Source organism: Ceratotherium simum, chromosome 3 (assembly GCF_057802395.1).
Source record: "Ceratotherium simum simum isolate JZ-2026a chromosome 3, ASM5780239v1, whole genome shotgun sequence".
NCBI classification, from domain to species: Eukaryota; Metazoa; Chordata; class Mammalia; order Perissodactyla; family Rhinocerotidae; genus Ceratotherium; species Ceratotherium simum.
In genome coordinates this window covers 26,285,104-26,291,094 of record NC_141902.1, presented here as the reverse complement: position 1 = coordinate 26,291,094, position 5,991 = coordinate 26,285,104, and the positions used below count along the sequence as shown (strand labels likewise).

General features: G+C 35.7%; 1 pseudogene; it reads left to right on the top strand.

Moving 5' to 3' along the window:
- Positions 1-360: 360 nt before the first annotated feature.
- Positions 361-696, top strand: LOC147917465 (T cell receptor delta variable 1 pseudogene; annotated as a pseudogene).
- The last annotated feature ends 5,295 nt before the right edge of the window (positions 697-5,991 follow it).

Genomic DNA, 5,991 nt, shown 5'->3' with positions numbered 1-5,991 from the left:
TCATGAAGCAATAAGATTGTTTCAGGAACACTTTGATACGTTAAGGGCAGCATTATTGCAGAATCCTCTATTTCCAGGTCTACTACTTCTTTCTATTCCGGAGATGACATGGCTGGACACCATATCAGATTGATCTAAGTACGTGTGGCCCTAAACAGGAGGTCTTGGCTTCCTCTTAGAGCTCAAGGGAAGGACTATGCAAGTTGTAACTACTGGAGGTATTAAGAGGGAAGAGAGGTGGGGAAATGAAACATTATGTGATTCTTTGTCTTGGTGTCTTAAATGAATCTAGTCCTCATGGCCCACCTGAGATATTTCAGAGGACAAATCCTATCTTCTCCTTTTTCCATAGGATCCAGCATGGCTCAGAAAGTAATCCAAGCTCCAACTACAATAACAAGGCAGGAAGGAGAGGCTGTAACCCTGGACTGCAAGTATGAAATCGGTTGGAGCAGTTATTATGATTTGTACTGGTACAAACAGTCTCCCAGTGGAAGGATGGTTTTCTTTATTTATCAGGATTCTGATAAGCCAAGTGCAAAGCAGGATCACTTCTCTGTGAACTTTCAAAAGGCAGAAAAGTTCATGAGCCTCACCATCTCTTCCTTACAACTGGCAGACTCAGCAATATACTTCTGTGTTCTCTGGGAGCCCACAGTAATAGAAATGACGGCGGAAGATAATCAAAAACACTAGAGCTCCATAAAGGCAGCCACCTGCTCAGAGGCTTGCTCACATGAACCACCAACAGGAAGAAGGCAGGCACCGTGGAAGCACAGCTGAGACCTTCTAATGTAAACTCCTCTTCTATAAAAACTGTTCCCATATTTGAGCTGAGTGTATAAAACAGCCTTCTTCCCTGAGATTCCCAGGTATTACGTTTATATCTTAGGTTAAAATAAATCACAAAGTGCTTTTCAACTTGTTCCTAAACAGCTAGATTGAATGAACCCATTTATTTCAGGAAAATCAGAAGTAGTTTTCTAATTATCATCTCGAATGGTTGGATTCTCAGATCTGAAATAGCATAAAAACCATTCATTTTCTCTTCTAATATCATCCTGATTTTAACAGTTCTTTCATATATATTAACTCATTTTACATATTTATATATTTATTTATATATAAACCAATTTTATAAATATATGAATATATGATTCTTACCAGAATCAAATAGATAAGAAGGCAACGAATCTTTTGAAAGAGCTGTCTGGCCAAAAGCAGCTTTGACTACAACAAACTATGATAATGAGAGATTTAAAGTAATTCCTCAGCTCTTAAAAAACCCAAGTAGAGAATGGGCTAAGAAATTAGCCCCCAAGGAAGGTATAGCCCTTAACATGTGGCCAAAGAGGATAATGAAAGAACATTCCAAATGTTCTGAGCCAGAGAATGCAAAACACAAGGAGCAAGACAGCTCCTTGCATAAAGCAGAGTCTCATCACAAGGGGGTAAGGAATGCCATAGAGAATGCCTCTTGGTATCACAGACTAGCTTCAAACCAACACTGTGTGTATTATGTAATCCTCGAACTGTTCCATAATTGCATATTGAGTGTGTAGAGGAGACAGTTTACTTGTTTTTGTTTATTTGTGTGTTTTCTGCTTGTTTTTTCTTCATAGATCTTTAGACCAGGAGGAACCACCTCAAGACAAGAGGAAGACTATAGGAGATCAATCAGAGATTCTGCGTTTGATCAGAAGGAGTCACTGGGTTGTCTCCCTTGGAGAAGGAGTACCCGTCTCCTGCATGGGGAGAAGAGAGGAAATGAATTCTTGGTTACAAATCCAAAGGCTGACTATGGACTGTTCATCAATATCCAGTTCCCCTCTCCTTCCAGCAACCCAGAAGAATTGCGTGACTCCTGAAGATTGACGTGGCCAAATGACTTACTATGACTTACTATGACTATGACTATGACTTATGATATGACTTACTATGGCCAAAGAAATGTGAGTAGAAATGGCAAGTGTCACTTCATGATAGAGGCATTTAACTGCGCAGCTTAACTTTCAACCTCTGCTTTCTTGGACTGTGGTGAGTATTGACTTGTGTATTGATATGGAGGGTCTAACGTTAGCCGTCACATGTAGTATAGCTGACCTGCAGAATCACCTTGATTCAAAATGAATTATGTATGTGCAAGAAATAACCGGGTATTTAAGCCAATGTAATTTTGGAGTTGACTATTGATTATTATGACAGCATAACCTATCTGGTGCACCAAACTTCCTTAAATACAGAAAAAAGAGGAAAAATTTTACAAGGACAGAATAATCTTAATATGCAAACCCGAATAAAGAAATGTTTTAAAATTATAGGATAACCTCATTCAATGGACATAAATTCAAAACTTCTAAACAAAATAATAGCAAAAAGAATTAGCAGCTTATATAAAAGGATAATATATTGTAACCAAGTCGGGTTTTATGTAACGTTTATTTAACATTTTAAATCAATCAAAGTCAGAATCCACATTAATAACATCGTTTCATCATCTCAATAGTTACACAAAAGTATTTGGTGTTTAAAAACATTCACTCATAATAAAGAAATAAATTCTTAGCAAATTAGGAATAAAAGAAAAATTTCCTCATTCTGGAAAAGGGTATATGTGACAAACATAAAGAAAAAGCCAAATTTCAAGGGGAAATGTCAAATGACTTCTTACAAGGAAGCCAAATAGCACTATTTCTATTAAGCAGTGTACTGGAATCCTAGCCACTATAAAAAGGAAAGAAAAAGAATTAAAAGTTTTAATAATTAAAAATCAAGGAATATAAATAACATTAGTCACCAAGACAGTTGTGATATAGATAAAGTAATCTAGAAATATATTACATTACTAAAGCAGTTTAGCAATATAATTTTTAAAATTACATTTTGTATACAAGCAAGTAGAAATTAGATGTGAAATTTTTAAAGGTACTCTTAAAATAGGATGTCTGCCAAATATTAGAGAACAAATTATTTATTTATTTATTTATTTTTGTTTGTTTATTGCGGTAACCTTGGTTTATAACATTGTATAAATTTCAAGTGTACATCATTATATTTCTATTCTGCATGGATTACGTCATGTTCTCATGTTCACCACCCAAATACTACTTATAATCCATGACCACACACATGTGCCTAATTATCCCTTTTTCCCTCCTCACCCCCCCTTCCCCTCTGGTAAACACCAATCCAATTTCTGTCTCTATGTGTTTGTTGTTGTTATTAGCTACTACTCAATGAGTGAGATCATAAGGTATTTGACCTTCTCCCTCTAACTTATTTCACTTTACGTAATACCCTCAATGTCCATATATACAAGACCTCAGCACAGAAAAATATAAATTAAAAAAATAGATGTATGTAAGTGTGAGAATATGCCATGTTCATGAATTAGAAGATGAGTAAAGCAAAAATGTCAATTATCTCACCTTTGGTAAATAAACTCAAGGAAATCTCCATCAATGTCAACTCTGTGTGTGTGTGTGTGTGTGTGTGTGTGTGCATGTGTGCCTATTGAAAGACAATTCTAAAATATATCTGAAAAACAGGTCAAGAATATTCTAGATGCTCTGAAATAAGAAGAGCAAAGAAAAGGACTTCCTTTATGTAATATCAAGCCGATGTGGTATGAGTGAAAGAATAGACTACTAGACACAGATCGTCTGTGTCTGAGTGTTCCATTTGCCTCTCATCCACTCTCCATCTTTCTCCTGCCTCAGAGGGCTGATCTGAAAGGACCATGTCAATATAGCTCCTTTTTCTTCTGGATTCTAGTGGATTTCTGCCAATGAGGAGGCCCCTGCAGGAATCTGCAGGAGCGTAACAGAGGTAACAGAGTGAGGTAAGAGGTAAAGAGGTAACAGAGTGAGGTCAGGGTACTTATCCCTTGTTCCTTTCCTGAGGGATCTCTTTGAGTAGGTTACATCATTTGTTCAATGAGTGTAGCTCCTTTTAAGTTGGCTTTCTACATGACCATCTCCTTTCAGGTTTTGATATGCCCTACTTCCTGTATACACTTTGGATCTAGGGATAGTCAGAGCTCCATTGGCCTACAGCTAATTAGGTTGGAATGCAGACACTTCCTGGGTATCTTATAGAGGAAGGAGTCTGAAAATTCAGGGAAATGGGACTGTTGAAATGGAATTTATAATTGCAATTTGATCATATGCTTGCTTACCACACTCCCTGGGAATGCCAGAGGACAATCTCTTCACCAAGGTATCAGGAAATTTATTGTTGAGTAGGTCACCAGAATTCTTAAAATGTTACTTGGAGGCAATTTCTGCAGGGTGAAGATGATGGAGACAGGAGAGGGAACAGAAGGAGGATATTGCCATATAAGTTGCTTTCCTGATTCCAACTGGCATAACGGGATCCTGGGGAAATACATGGTGATGTTTAATAGACAGACAAGTATGTGATATTACCACAATAATTTACAGGGAAAGAGTTTAATCAGAGTGTTTTAACCTTCAAAGATCTTTGGAGAGAGATAAATGAAATGAGAAAAAAGAGAAATGAAAGAAAGGGGAAATTTACTAATGTCCTGTTTTATATCTTCTAGATTTTCTGGGGGAGGGGGAACATAACTTGAGTTCCTATAGTGGGGATTCATAGCCTCCTTATTCAATTCCTAGAACTAAGCCAATGGAGAGGCCTGGAACCCCTCAACTGAGAAGAAGGTCAAGTCCATTTGAAAAAAAAGAGCAAGACAATACAATGTTGCAAAGATATGAAGCAGTTACAAGTCTTAAAGAGTTATTCTGTTGTTGCTAGGAATATCAAATTGTGCCATCACTTTGAAAAATGTTTTAGCATTTTTTATAAGGTTAAACATACACATGCCATATGATCTAACAATTGCACTCTTAGGTTTTACCCAAAATAAATAAAAAATATGTTCACAAATATGTGTACTCAAATATTTGTAGCAGCTTTTTTCATAATAGCCCAGAACTGGAAATAATCCAATGTCCATCAACAAGTTAAGTGAATGCTACTCCGCAATAAATAGAAATGAAATACTTACACACACAGTAACAAGGATGGATTCTCAAAGCATTATGCTGAGAAAAAGAAGCCAGATAAAAAGAGTTTACACTTTATATTTCCATTTATTTGAACCTCTAGAAAAGACAAATTTAATTTAGGTTAAGAAAAAGCAGATCAGTGGTTGCCTGGGTTCTAGAGTTAGAGAATATTGACATAGAGGGCACAGAGGGATGTTTTGGGGTGAAATAATTGTTCTACGTCTTGATTTAGATAATAGTTAGATGATTTTATATCCCCAAACTTGCTATATTTCAAAACAGTTTAAATGGGTTCATTGTGCTACACCTAATTTATGCCTCAATAATATTGATTTAATAACAAAGGAAATAATAAAAACAGCAAGATATTGCTACACACCAGCCAGAAAGTCTAAACTTAAAAATACAGACAATACCAAGTAATGGAGAGAATGATTTGCTGACTGTCTCCTACGCTACAAGCAAGGTTGCAAATTGATAATAATACTTAGGAAAACTGTTTAGCACTAACTTCTCAATTTGAAGCTATTCATACTTATGACTCAGTAAGGATAGACATATAGATGAACGGAATATAATTGAGTGCCACAAAATTAACCCATACATTTATGGTCAATTGATTTTTGACAAGGAGAAAGAATAGTGTTTTCAACAACTGCAGATCCACATACGAAAGAATGAAGTTGTACTTTTTCTTTATGCTACACACAAAAAATTAACTCAAAATGAATCAAAGACCCAAATATAAGGTCTAAGATTATAAAACTCTTAGAAGAAACATAGAAGTAAATCTTTGTAAACTTGAATTATGCAAATTCTTCTTAGATATGACACCAAAAGCACAAGTGAGATAGCACAAAAGATAAATTGGACTTCATCAAATTTAAAAATTCTGTGCTTCAAAGAATACAATCAAGAATGTGAAAAAAACAGCAAAATAGAGAAGATATTTGCAAATCAT